Here is a 14945-nt window from a genome sequence, read left to right as displayed (position 1 = left end):
AGCATTTTTTTTAAACATGTGAACCAATTATTACTTGTATTTAATTTAATTACATTTAAATAACATTAGTAAATATGTTCTTGTAGGTTTGATGAGGAAAACCCACTCTTACTAAAACTGTTAGGTCTAACATTGGGCAAAAAGACAAAACCAAAATAAAGAGAATATTCCTTTTATTAAATGAACTGTCCTCCTTACAAGAGACATAGCAACAATTAAGTTTAAATTTTGTTTTTCTCAACTTTTTGCCCTCTTTTTAAAATGCTTTGTGTCCTTTTGGCCACCAGGTGGCGTTAGGAAGCCAACAGCCACAGACAGAAGCTATTCTCTTGCAGTCATTCCTCAACATTCAAAAAGGCTTCCTCTCCCTCTCCCTCTCTCTCTCTCCATCCATCATTCTTTCCAAGGACTGGCCTTTGCCTTCAGTGTTTCTCTCAGCTTTTTTATTTTTTTACACTTCCTGTTCTCCTGTCTGCTCTCAGTGTCACTGGTCGGCCTCTGCTCTGCTCTGACCGCTCACCTCCAGGTTTCATAAGAGGCTTGGCACAGCTGTTCCTCCGCATGTTACTGCCTATGTCATGGTCTCTAAGCTGTCACTGTGCTGTAGGGGTCCAGACTCAAGCAGAATTTATTTTGAGAAGCGTACAGTGCTTTATTTTATCATCTGTCATCTTTCATTCTTTTTCAGTGTCACTCATCAATAATTGTCATGTTCACCAGAGAACATTTAATTCTAAACCTAAATTTGAACTAAACTAAAGTTGAATATTTACCAAATGAACTGTACAAATTTAATTTGAAAACTAATTTAAATTAAGATTAAATGTAAATTTGTAATAAATATAGCAAAATTAAGGCTGATTGTGATTGTAAAACTATAGTAAGCCTGGTCAATGTTGCCAATGTAGCTTTCAGTTCAGAGGTCAAACTGTATCTAAGGGACATAATGGTCATGTCATTATCCTTGACTTAACCAGAAATAAAAGATATGCGTAGAAAAAGTAAGAGTGAGGAACAGCTGCAGGAGAGTTACTGGCTAAAGTGAATAGCTGGTGTGAAGATCTGTTGCGGGGTTATGAATCCTCTTTGTGCTTTGCGTTATGATCTGAGATCTCAAAACTCTTTTCTGTTTAATGTCTTAAAGTCTCACACTGAAGCATTTAAGATTGCTGCTCCTACCACTTGGAATTAACTTCAAAAGAAAGTAACCATGGGTGTATTTTTGGCCATGCAAGTCTCTCTTAAAAATGAGATTTGAAATCTCAATGTTTAAATAAGGGAATGGAAAGGATTGACCTAAAATGAGTTAGAACTTGGAAGACAAACACAGAAGAAGTGATTGCAGTGTTGTAAATGTCAGCTCTGCTATCAAAAATGCGAACCATCCAGAAATAGAGTAAGAAATCACTTCCTTCTCCTAAGATTGACTGGACACGTCCCACACTCCACTTCCACATATGCTCCTGTGTTATCAAAGCTGGCTGTTGTGTTGTAATCACAGATTTGTTGGTTGATCCCAGTTTCCTGCTTCGAATTCCAGATTTTTTTTTTCTTCGAATTCCAGAAAGTGTGTTTTTGAAGGCAGGATTCCTTATTTTATTCTATGTTGGCCTCCTCAGAGAGGCTGAGTAGTTGATTGTCATCCAGTGTTGGAACAAAATGACTTCTCCTTTCTCCCAAAACACAGGAATGAAAACACTCAAGGCAGGGAGGCGGAGCCACTCTTGAGATTTTATGAAGATAAACAGACTTTTTAACAAAAAAAAGCGTGCGTGTAATTTCTTAAAATACCATTTAAAAATAAGCTGTTATCCTCAGGAGCAACAAGGAGTGTCAGCGTTACAGATGCAAGCAGAAACATACTTCTATCCAGCCGAAAAATGAAATTGTGCTATAAATGTCACAAGTAACAAAGCAATATTTTAGATAACTCAAGCTACTTTGCATCAAACAAACAGGTCAGAGCTGTGTTGTGTTGACTTTGGCTTTGGCTCTTCCAAATGGGCTTAGAGTCAGCTTCAGAAGAACAGACATGCCAGATTGCTTTAGACTACTGACTCCATCAGATCTCCACATGCAGGTGCTGGCATGCTGTTCCCACCTTCTTCTTCGGCATCGCTCACATCCGTGCAGAAGGGTCACGACCTTTCACATCAAGTTTTCAACTTGATGTGATTATCCGTGAGCTTGCGGTTTGTTCTCGTTTTGGAAACAGAGCGAGTGGTAGTATGGAGTTGTCACTTTGCACTTCTCAGGGATCATTTGTCAGTCAATCATTGCAGGTGGTAGAGTGATGTTTAATTATTTAGATTTTAAGGTGATTCATTTCTTCAGGTGACATTCATCTATTATTTTCAAATGCAGCTGTTTCTGTTGAATTCATTTTTGCAAGAAAAAAGAGGGCAAGTATGTAATTCAAATGGCACTGAGTCAGGTTTTTATGCAGCTTTAAACCTAAATTTCAGTGTTTTGTGGGTTTACATTACTCATTCTGTAGATAAATATGTAAAAGTTTAGGAATTTCTGCATTTAACAACAGACTTTGATGTGTGTACATTGCCTTTACTTGGATTGAGTTTAGTGTGATGATCACAAGGGACGACATGGTTAGCGTTGAGCATCAAGCTGGGATGCAAAAGTCTGCAGGATCAAATCCCAGCCCATGCACCAGGTGTGTCCTCGAGTGAGACACTCAGTGCCTTCCCAGAGGGGTTGGGTTAAATGCTGCAAATTTTAATATGTATGTGCTACTATTCCATTCTGCAGTGAACTCAAACCAAGTTAGGAAATAAAATGCACAGCACTTTAACAGCGTTGATGTTCAACTGTATGACGTGTTCACAGGCAGCTGTCAAAGAAGGTTAGAGCCGGGTCCCACGGCCCATGTGTCGAGGTCAGGGGAGCGGTGTATTTTGCTGGGCCAGGCCTGGCTGGGAGTCAAACACAGCCCTGCTGCTGCAGTCAGTCTTTGAGAGATTAAGACAAGCTTTTCAGTCATACAGGAAGACACACATACACACACAAACACAATGACAGTGTTTTTGTTGTTGTGTTGTACAGCTCCATACTAGTGCATGTTAGCAAGAAGAAGAGATTATCTTTACATTGTCTTGCATCAAGATCAAGCCATTACTGATGGAAATTATAGGTTTACAAAATCATCATAATACTCACCTGTCACTTCATTAGGTACACCTGTACAATTTAATACAATCCAATCAGAAATGTGATCATTCTAATGTGTGGCTACACTTTTCCGTACAACCTGGCACTACACTGAATGTATGATATAATATTAGCAACAATGTTGCTCAGTGTACTAGTATAGTGATCACAATTTTAACCTGAATACAGCTGCTGTTCCTTCTTACAAAAAACTAAATTACAAGCCTGCAGAGAAATAACTAAAGCTGAAAGCCTAAAATGACAAAAGTGGGGGGAAAAAATGCGTGACTGAAAAAGCTGAAGGATTTTCATCTTGTTGAATACTTCAGGAAGCACGATGACCTCTAATGGCCCTCGTGACTGATGGATTCTGGACTTAAGCCTGGATTCTACCATGTGATGAATCTCTCCATTGTGTCGTCCCTTATCTACAGGCAGAGAGACGAGACAACACACGAGGAGGATGTACACAGTGAAGCTAATGAGACCTGTAGGAGGTTTCTGTTGCATTATACCTGTAGTTTACATGTCTCCAAGCCACATTCCAGTCACAGTGGGCTACTTTTACGCCTGCCATGTAATTAGATGGACCGACACGCCAACCTGACTTTTAAGGAAACATTTAGTGGCTTTTCAGGAAACCAACAGGACAAAACGACGTAAAAGGAAAGGATAAAGATTTAGAGCTCGCCTCTGCTGAAGTCGGCAAGTGGGAACTTTTTTCATACTTTCCTCATATGGTGGAAAACATTATATTGGCAGGCACTTTTTACTATAGTGGAAAATGTGTTTACTTGCTGTTTTTGAAATAAATGGTCACGTGAGAAGATTGGTACAACTTCCCTCTCTGTAAAATAAACACGAAGCTAGAGTTAGCAGCTATTAGCTTAGTTTAACGTTAGCTTAGTGATTGCCTGATTCCTATTCCAAAAATTTTTTTTTTTTTTTATCACTGACAATATTTACTGCTTACACGTAAAACTGGCTGCCAATTACCTGAATGAGGAAGCGACATTCAGTCTTTTACCTGCCGATAAGTTAGCAAGTTGCTGGTGAGCATAGCATTTAGCAGCTAAAGATGCTAACATGTCCCTCAGGGGTAGAGACTCACAGATCTAAAAGAAAATGTAACATCAGAAACTAGAGTAATGTTGCTGGAAGTAGGTTGTAAATAAATATCATCTGTGATAGTGGATGTGTGTGTGCATTAATTTTCTTTTGGTCTTTTAGTCACATTAGCAGGTCTTAGCAAATAACTTGATCTGGTATTATTGTTATAAACCGTGGCCATTTTACAAAAACAGGATTCATCCTGTTAGAAAAACCAAGTTATTTAGAGTCAATAAATGTACTTCTTATAGGTTTTTATTGTTTATTGGTAAACACAAATTAGAGTAAAACCATCTAAGTTTATTACATTTTTTCAGCTTGCCACTGCTAATTTGGGTTTAGGGATTGACTGGGGGAGCAGATAAATTCTCAGGGTCCAGTGCTGAGCAAGACGTTCACCCTGTACTCGTCTGGGACAAATGTGGTCACCCTGCTTTGGCATTCCCACTGCCTGGAACACTGTTGTAATGGAAATCTGTCACAAAGTGCAGACGGAGCCAAGAACAGCACAGACTGTCGGTCTAATGTTGGCTCCCACCTTCTTTCATCCCTCCCCTCGTTCTATCTCATTCTCTACCTCCTTCACCAGCCATCCCCTCATTCCAGCGCCGTCCAAAATCATGAAGCAAGGCTTAAGAGGCTAGATCAGGCAGGAACTCATAATAGTGGACCCACCCAGAGAAGGCCGGGGGTGGGGGGGGGGTCACGTCTCAGATCTGGGTGTCATTACTCTGTCCAGCTGATATAGGTGGGGCTCTCCCTCGAGGGTTTATTGTGTTAGCACATGAAGAAGAGAAAGAAATCGCTTTGGTTTCAAGCACACGCGTATGCAAACACAAATCAGGTTTTGGTTTCTTTTCCTCATTGGAGAATATGAAAAATTGTCTATGCAGTGACAATTTTCTCCGAGCTGGCAGCCGACTGTTTTCACAATTTGTCAGAATGTCAGTCCATGTTATTTTTCAAAGGCAGGTTTGTGATTGAGGTGAAATGTTGTGCAAGATCTCCCTGTTGATGTTGGAGAATGAAAGCACTAAACTGTAACATGACCTGAGGAAGTGTGGTCCTGAGGTGTTCCTGAGCAGGGTACGAGCGGGGTGGGTTAGTCGTCAGATCAGGCCGGGCTGGGGTTCGGCACACACGCAGACGTGGTATGCGGGACCCGGCTGGGAAGTTATTTTAAGTGGGAACGTGTCTGGAAATTCACTCAGAGCTGTGCTGTCCGCCTCCACTGCTTTTCATCACCGACGTAGCCGAACAGACCAACGCATAACAATTCACACAGTGGATGGAAACTGAACTGTCGCTCACAATATGTACAACATATCACTTTGCCAGATGAATGCATAGGTTTGTAACAACGATTAATATAAAACCAGCATAGTTTGATGACACAAGTCCAAGTCAGTGTACAAGTAACGGGGGGGGTAGTGGGGTTGAGGCCGCCTGTGGAAACTGTTTTATAATCTCACCCTGTGGCTCTGGAGGAGCTTTGTCACATGGGAGAAAATCACCGGAGCTAACACTTGAGTTATCTTGTCTTGGCCTGGGAAAATATTTTAACAAACATTCTTAAGCAACTGGTGTCATTTGTACCTTAGTTTCTTAAACATGGAAGCAGCACAAACAGGCCTCCGCATAACTTCACAGCTTTCTTATTCAAATTGGCTGGTTGGCCACACACACACAATTAGGACTCATCTCATTTTCGGTGTTGGAGGTCATGTGGCTGTTCTTCTAAAGACAGGATTCCTGTGTGAAGTGTGGTCACCAAAGCTAAGCTAATGTCTCTAATTTTTGCTCAGTAATATTTTCTTTTCTGTTTTCCTAGTGTCAAATTCAAAAGTTACATACTGTAGTGGTGTAGAGTTTGGAGTTGTGTAAAGCCAAATTTGACAGAGCTGAGAGATCAGTAATAGAAATAGCAAGTAATAAGGTGCATTTCTTTTGCTTCTGAATAATTGTAATTACTTTTGTATGAGAAATGTGCAATACGTTATTGGGAACAGTCAAAATGCCCAACAACAACTAGTAGGCTACTGTTTAAAGAGCCAGCAGCACATTCTTCTAACTTAGTTTTGATAACTCTCATACTGTGTCTACACTGTTCTTGTTTGAATTACAGATGCCTTCCTGTTTTTGGCTTTTGCCTTTTTTTTAAAATATATTTATTTGCTTCCACTCACCACTTACAGGTGACAAATTCTGGATCTGTGACTGAACCAAGTTCAGTCTGGTTGTGTTGCTTAGTTTATATTTGCCTAGCGTGCAGGTTAAGGTGTGTTCAGATGGGGGGGAAGTAAAGTTTTATTTGAATATTTAACAGCTCGGTAGATTGTGAGGTGCTATACACCACAACACACTGACTCTATAGGCTATACAGACAACTCAATGTTAGATTTAGTACTAAACAACCTGTGTGTCTGTTTCGCAATGAAAAACATAAGAAAAGATAGACATAATTCATCAACCACTATTATACTCTGAACGGGCACAGACAGATAAAGGTCCCCCCCCCTTATAGCTTGGCCTTAACTTTTAGTTTAGTTTTCCTAAGTTGGAATGTAAATTCTGACTATTTTCAGATTTTGTGTCTATACTGATCCATTTGTCTCTATTTATTTGTGCCTGTTTTGAATAGTTTTAGGTTGTTGTTCATAATGTTTGAGTCATTTGCAAAGAAGCTTTGCAAAGCTTTGTCTTTGAACTGAGCACTTTCAAACAAGATATATGAACAGCAACCTAAGACGCTCTGTCCCATGAACTTCCGAGTCCCTGAGCTTGTACCCAGTAGGCCCATTCAGAAATACATCCACCAGTCTACTGCCTCTGTTGTGATAATGTAACTATTGTTCCTATGAGGCTATGAGGAGACTGAAGGAATAGAGGATTTAGAGTCTGGTGTCAAAAACAAAGAGGATGTGAATGTGTGTTGTCTACTGTAACTGTTGTGAAACCCGTTCAACAGTTTTTAATCAACCGCTGGAAACATCAAAGGAGAGAGAACAAATGTCATTACTTAGTCTAAGAAACCAAACAGACAGATAGAGGAGAAAGAGAGATGACAGCGTGAAGGCTCTTGGATCGAACAGTGAGATAACAGTTTTTTTGTGGCTTTTGATTGGCTTTTGTGGCTTTTGTGCAGGAATGTTGTTTACAGGGATTGGACAGCATCTAAGGAATGCAGACTGTGTTCTGAGGAAACGGCTGCTGTCTCCGGAGGGAACTTGTACACCCTGGCTGTGGACCCAGAAGGGGAATGCTGACAGCGATGGTCTTTATGTTTAACTCTGGGATCGTGTTCGAAAGTTTATTTTAAACAAAAATGTGGTGATACGAAATACCCGTTCATAGCCTCACACGGCAGAATATGAATCCAGTTTTCAATATGTTTATAACCGGGAAACATCCTTTCAGGTTTATTTGAGCTCAGTTTCATATGTACCAGATCAGCTACCCATGGAGGATAAATAATAACATGACTCGTCTGCTGACTCGTGGTAATTGAAAACATTACAGTATTATTAAAGTGGGGCTATGTACAGTATGGTTCAAAATAATAGCAGTACAATGTGACTAACCAGAATAATCCAGGTTTTTAGTATATTTTTTATTGCTACATGGCAAACAAGTTACCAGTAGGTGCAGTAGATTCTCAGAAAACAAACAAGGCCCAGCATTCATGAGCATTCACTCGTAAGGCTGTGCAATTGGGCAATTAGTTGAAAGGTGTGTGTTCAAAAAATAGCAGTGTGGCATTCAGGTGGCCCCTATTTAAGGATGAGGCCAGCACTTGTTGAAAGCCTGAGGAAAATGGGTCGTTCAAGACATTGTTCAGACGAACAGCGTACTGTGATTAAAAAGTTGATTGGAGAGGGGAAAACCTATAAAGAGGTGCAAAAAATGATAGGCTGTTCAGCCAAAATGATCTCCAATGCCTTAAAATGGAGAGCAAAACCAGAGAGACGTGGAAGAAAACGGAAGACAACCATCAAAATGGATCGAAGAATAACCAGAATGGCAAAGGCTCAGCCAATGATCAGCTCCAGGATGATCAAAGACAGTCTGGAGTTACCTGTAAGTACTGTGACAGTTAGAAGACGTCTGTGTGAAGTTCCTCTGTTAAAAAAAAGCCATGTGCAGAAGAGGTTACAATTTGCCAAAGAACACATCAACTGGCCTAAAGAGAAATGGAGGAACATTTTGTGGACTGATGAGAGTAAAATTGTTCTTTTTGGGTCCAAGGGCCACAGACAGTTTGTGAGACGACCCCCAAACTCTGAATTCAAGCCACAGTACACAGTGAAGACAGTGAAGCATTGTGGTGCCAGCATCATGATATGGGCATGTTTCTCCTACTATGGTGTTGGGCCTATTTATCGCATACCAGGGATCATGGATCAGTTTGCATATGTCAAAATACTTGAAGAGGTCATGTTGCCTTATGCTGAAGAGGACATGCCCTCGGAATGGTTGTTTCAACAAGACAATGACCCCAAACACACTAGTAAACAAGCAAAGTCTTGGTTCCAAACCAACAAAATGAATGTTATGGAGTGGCCAGCACAATCCCCGGACCTTAATCCAATCGAGGACTTGTGGGGTGATATCAGAAATGCTGTTTCTGAAGCAAAGCCAAGAAATGTAAATGAATTGTGGAATGTTGTTAAAGAATCATGGAGTGGAATAACAGCTGAGAGGTGCCACAAGTTGGTTGACTCCATGCCACACAGATGTGAAGCAGTTTTAAAAAAACTGTGGTCACACAACTAAATATTAGTTTAGTGATTCACAGGATGCTAAATCCTAGAGACAAAAGCATTTGTGCAAAATAGTTTTGAGTTTGTACAGTCAACGGCAGATGCTGCTATTTTTTTGAACACACACCTTTCAACTAATTGCCCAATTGCACAGCCTTACGAGTGAATGCTCATGAATGCTGGGCCTTGTTTGTTTTCTGAGAATCTACTGCACCTACTGGAAACTTGTTTGCCACGTAGCAATAAAAAATAAAATATAAACCTGGATTATTCTGGTTAGTCACATTGTACTGCTATTATTTTGAACAATACTGTAGATAAAGCATGAGTCAGCAGCTTTATGGTTTAGATCATTTCTCAGATTTATTAAAAAGAGAATTCCAAGCCAGACATTTATGGCCGGTATCAGCTCAGTGAATACCTCCTTATTCTGGTTAGGTGAGGGAAGAGTTCACAGTTATTTGTAAGCGAGGAACATAAATGTCACTCTTGCTTTGCTCAATTGGATTCAGTCATAGCTATAAGCATTTCTTATTTCAACGGTCCTCAACTTCTCCTTGACTTAAAGAAGTTGTTAAATAGAGAAAAACATTGCTGGTTAACATGTTTGGTTCCTAATCCTGCAGGGTGCAGAGGAGAAAAGGATGAGAGGCTCAAAATGTTCTCTCACTGCTGAAAAATCTCAATTCCCTAGTGTCTTTTCTTATATACAATTTTAAATATGATTCTGTAATTTATGTGCTTGTTGTATCATAGCTGTTGCTAAAACTCACAGAGTCCCAACAAACCGCATTCAACTTATAATAAAAGCTCCACCTTACTAATTAAAAAAATATATAAAATCCCAAAGCGAACAAATGGCCCATCATCTCCAGCCTGATCAAGACATATTTTATGTCTGCAAAAGGGGAGCAAGCTTAACTCTCCCCATTTTCATCATTTCATTTTTTTGTTTTGTAAAGATTGCTCGAAGTGTCTTTTCCTGTCATATCTTTCCTGTATGATCACGATTGGGGTCACACATTATACAGCCCCCTTAAGCAGCCTACACAGGATTTCACGGTTTTATTTTCAAACATACATTTTGGATTGAATATCACTTTTAAACTCTGCTTGGCAGTTGTATGGGTTCCTGTAACACTTCGTCGTTCAGCAGCTCATTAGCGGAGCCGTTTCTGGCAGCTGTTCAGAAGCCTCCAGGTTGGAGGATGTGCTCAGCAATTTGCACGTGTTCAAATCTTTTCACTTGCCAGAGGTCGCAAAAACTTTCAAACCAAATATTGGCTGTCTACTTATGCTCCTTATTGTTCAAGCCCTTTTCTACATGAACCATGAGCACAGAGAAAAGAAAATAAGAGCAGTAATCACGGAGGGCGAAGAGCAGTGTCCAGGTGACACCACCACATATTGCCTGAAACCCTACTGTTGCATTACTTCTGCTTAAAGTATGTGCACACGTGATTTGTATTAGAAAAACAAAAACTTATATGTCCCAGCTTTTGTAGCTGTTTTTTGTCCTTTCAGAATTCACCATCAAAACAACCACCACTGATGACACATTTTCCTGTAATGTCCTTCTTGTTTTGTTTTGTTTTTTTGTTTTTTTACACTTGTTTTAAATCAGCTAAAATAAGTGTAAATGGGGTCAAACTTAGCTAGACTTACCAAGCCTAAGAAAAAAAGGCAGAACCCTCCAGAGTGTTGGACCAAGGCAGCTGTCCAGGCTGCCATGTTGAAATAATTATCAACGCAACTCCACACCCCTCACCTGCACAAGCTCAGTGAGCACCACCACCACACTCGTGTCCACCCCCCTAAATCCACCTCAAGACACACATGGTCAGCTCCCTCTCCCACTTCCCCCCTCCAGACACCAAGACTGCATACACCCCCCATGCCCTCCCTCTGTATCTCCCTGTGCCAGCCTTCTGACCAACAGGACACAACATGTAAGGCATCCTCAGGGATGTGTCCTCTCCCTTCTGCTTTTCTCTCTAATGAACCTTGAGCTTGTGGACAACACGACTGTTATGCCGCCTCCGAAATGATGATGACACTGCATTCCAGTGGGAGTTTGATCAGCTGGCGCGTTGGTGCAGTCAAAACAACCTGGAGTTGAACGTGCTGAAAACTATGCAGATGACAGTGGAATTCAGGAGGAATTCATCACTCCTAGAAGCCAATGCCTTGTATATCTTGCCTAAACATTTTCAGATGCAAATACTAGTATTGAGCATAGGGCCCGATTCTGCCTATGTGTACTTGTAAATCTTCTCAGATACCGCGTCCTATACCACATCAACTTGGCAGGTAGGCAAAGGTACAAAATGTGAGGTTAAAAGCTGTTTTAATATAATTAACGAATATAAAAAATAAATAAAGTCTTAAGATCTAGTTGAATTATTCATACTCATGTTTCTCAAGAGTATTTTAAAAAGTTTAATATTTGTGAATGACATTGGCAATAAGACTAATGTATAGTAACTAGAACACTGCTGAAAGTTCACGTTTTTTCTTATTTATGTACTTAGTTATTTTACCGTTTTCTGTGTGGACAGTTTGTGTTGTCTTCATGTCTCCATCCAGGATCTCATCTCAAATGTATGCTTTGTTCGCCTTTTTTCCTTTTTATTTTCCTTCTTTTCATTGAAAAATGCTCGTTTATCAAACCCCGCTCGGTGCCATATTTGTTTTAGCAAAAGAACGTGCGGGATTTGCTTAGCCTGCAAAGATTGATGAGGATTTTACTATCTAGCAACTCATTCTAGAAGCAAAGCAGTTTAGTACCTGTAATGGCCAAATACTAAAATGTAAGTACTCGTACTTGTACTCAGGGGGAAAAACTGGTATCAGGACATCCCTAGTCTTAGCACACTTGACTTATAAGGTTGCTTGTGATTAAGCTGATGCAACTTGAAATTTGGAATCAGTCCTCTCTGGCCTTCCCTCTGTGTACTCTAATACACATTTACTTAACTTACTTCACTTTCACTTTTTGTGCTCTGCCATGTTTTAGTCAGTGTTAAAAAAACATGTACTTATCAAGCAGAAATCTTTGCTCTTCTCTGACTGATTAGAAGAGTGAGCCTCACTGGTGCTGGTCCTCATCAATATGTTTGTGTTATAGGAAGCTGTGACACCTCTCCACATTAAGATATGGAGCATTTCCTTTAAACATACTAGAAAATGTTGCATATTGTATCATTAAGTATTTGTCCCTGGCAGCAAGTATTTTATATGTATTAAACAATGAAACCACTGGTTGTATGTTAATATGTTACTGAAATTTGCCTCTTTAGGAAGGAAATGAAACTGACAACAAGTCTTAGGTGAGGTCAAAACCAAAGTGTGAGTTCAGTTGCTGAAATTGAGAAACATTTAAGTTACAGACAATTAAAAAAAAAAAACTACAACATCACTGAAAAATGCTGGATGTGACTAATTAAGTCATCTTTTCTCTGAAATGGCTCGAACAAACAGCACAGCCCAAACATTTAATTTTGAACCTTAAGCCAATGTGTAGAGCAGAAATTCTGTTTTGATGAGGTGAATTAAAACTGACAAAAGGTTTATAAAGATACAGAAGTGGTACAATCAGAAGTGCCAGCAAAGCAGTTTCCATGTGATGATGCAGCATTACAGACTGTGGTCCGGATGTGACAGCAGCACAGAAGTGTTTACGGGACTTGTTTTCTGCCTAAATCTAAGCCTGAGCTTTTGTTTTTATTGTACCGGCAGCACTTGCAATTTCCACAGCTACCTCAAGTCTGTCTCCCTCGCTATCTAAATATGTCAGATTTCACAATCTCTGGAGCAACAAGTCTTTGTTACGTGACGTCCTGAAACTGCTCAGCACAGAAACTTCTCACATGCAACTCGTGCGATACCTGTACAGGCATGTGGCAGGGAAAAGATTTCCTCATTTTAAAGTGAAACACAAAAGCGTGCACATTTAAATTCACAGCCGACTTATACAGCCGTAAAGTTCCAGGATTAGAAAGTCACATGTTTTCCTCCCAGCTACAAATTGTGTAAGAGCAAACCTAATGCACGGGGATTACAGTGTGTTTAAAGTATGTTCTCTGCACTTGAAATGCCCTTTTTTGTGACAGCACTGAGCCACGAGGTAATGAGCGTTTTCTGTTGGCTTTCCAAAAACCAGTCAGAGGGGTTTGTCACACCCTTTGCCAGGCTCTACATCAGCTTGACATCTTGGCTCTCTTTTTTTCAGTTCCATGTTGGTTAATGCCGAGTGTGCTACACAGCAAAAATGATGAGTCAGTATTTAAAGAGCTCTGTTTGTTTTATAGCACATACAACAGAAATTAGTCTTTTAGGACGCTGCTGATGTCACCCAGCGGAGATGGGCATGCTGATGCTGTTGTGGCCCAATTAACTAGTGATAAAACCTACAAAAACAAAACATTTCACTGGGACTTTCCGGAAGAATGTGAAGGCTTTTTGGGTCCAACCCACTGGAATGTCCTCTCTCATAGTCAGGCAAACAGTTAGAGCAAAAGCAGACGGTGAATCAGTACTGCAGGGCATTTTGGGATCTGTACTAAGTGTATATGGGGAAACAAGTGTTTATATGGACCTTTACCCAAATGAAAAGCACACAGTCTGGCCCATAAGATGTATTAGGAACCAGTCAGTTTAAACTAGGGTTACCCTTTCCTCTTATCTGGGTCAAGGTGCAGGAAAATGAGGAAGGGAAGTAAAGGAAAGCAGACCGGGAGGACATGGAAAGAACGAGCCAGAAAAACAAATATGCAAGATGCTAATAAGGTACAGTATGTCTTAGTGACTATCATAGGTAAAGGAATTGTACCAAGTCATTTTTTTTTACCCTGCCACAACAAAAAAAAAAAATCACTGCAGTTCTACTGCTACTGCAGGGTAAACATTGTGTGAAAAAGTTTTGCAGCTCAATAAATTCTATTGTAACCTTCCAAAGGGTCCCTCAATAAAGCACATTCTAATGGTTTCTCTTTAAAAACATCAGATATTAATACAAAAAAGACAAACTAAAAGCTGAAACTGCATCCATCCATCCATAAATCAATTATCTGCTGCTTATCTAGGGTTGGGTGAGGTTTAGCAAGGTAGTCCAGACATTTCTTTTCTCAGCCAGGTTTCCCAGCTCCTACTGGGGAATCCCAAGATGTTGCCAGGCCAGATGAGATGTATTATCTTTCCAGCGAGTTCTGGATTGGCTTTGGAGCCTCCCACCAATTGCACGTGGCTGGCAGACCTCCAATTGATCAGATCCTGATCAGATTCACGAAACACGTCAACTGGCTCTTTCTGACTCTGGGCTGAGCTTGGCCACCTTACAGAGGAAATTAATTTTCGACACTTGTGTTCATCTCCAAGAGTTGGGTGAGTTGGGTGAGTGTGAGGTGAATTGAGAGCTTTACCTTCCAGTACCACACCTGTAATACTACACACCACAGCTTGTAATACATGCTCAAAGTTAAAAATGTGGGGTCTTCACAACAGGCATTATTTGACCATTATAACCATAATTCCACTTAAACTATCTTAAGTTGTTAAATCAATGGAGTTGCCCCTTTAAATTTATGGGTCGCTGATTATGACTCATGCTCAGAGTTCCCAGGAAGGCAGCAGCGTGTTTCAAAAATAATTTCCATATGTTTAAAAAAAAAAACAAGTCTCAGCTCCACAGTGGCCATGTTTTCATTAGATTCAGATCTCCTTTGGCTCTGTGTACAAGTTGCTGTCACGTATAAATTAAACTATTAGCTGACATGTCAAACACCGACGGTATTTAGCAAGCAAAAGTTACTGTATACCGAATACATCTGTATACTGTTTACACGCCAAGCCTTTTGAATCAGGATAAAGGGTCTTGTTCGAGTTTAGAAAACTCAACCATCGTTTGCAGAA

The 14945-nt window shown here is 40.2% G+C and overlaps 1 protein-coding gene across 1 annotated transcript in view; it reads right to left on the bottom strand.

The window, feature by feature from the left end:
* Positions 1-14945, bottom strand: part of snx33 (sorting nexin 33) — a 42146-nt gene that overhangs the window by 5829 nt on the left and 21372 nt on the right. The window lies entirely within an intron of this gene.

Source organism: Channa argus, chromosome 4 (genome assembly GCF_033026475.1).
Source record: "Channa argus isolate prfri chromosome 4, Channa argus male v1.0, whole genome shotgun sequence".
NCBI classification, from domain to species: Eukaryota; Metazoa; Chordata; class Actinopteri; order Anabantiformes; family Channidae; genus Channa; species Channa argus.
This window is presented reverse-complemented; position numbering and strand designations above follow the sequence as displayed.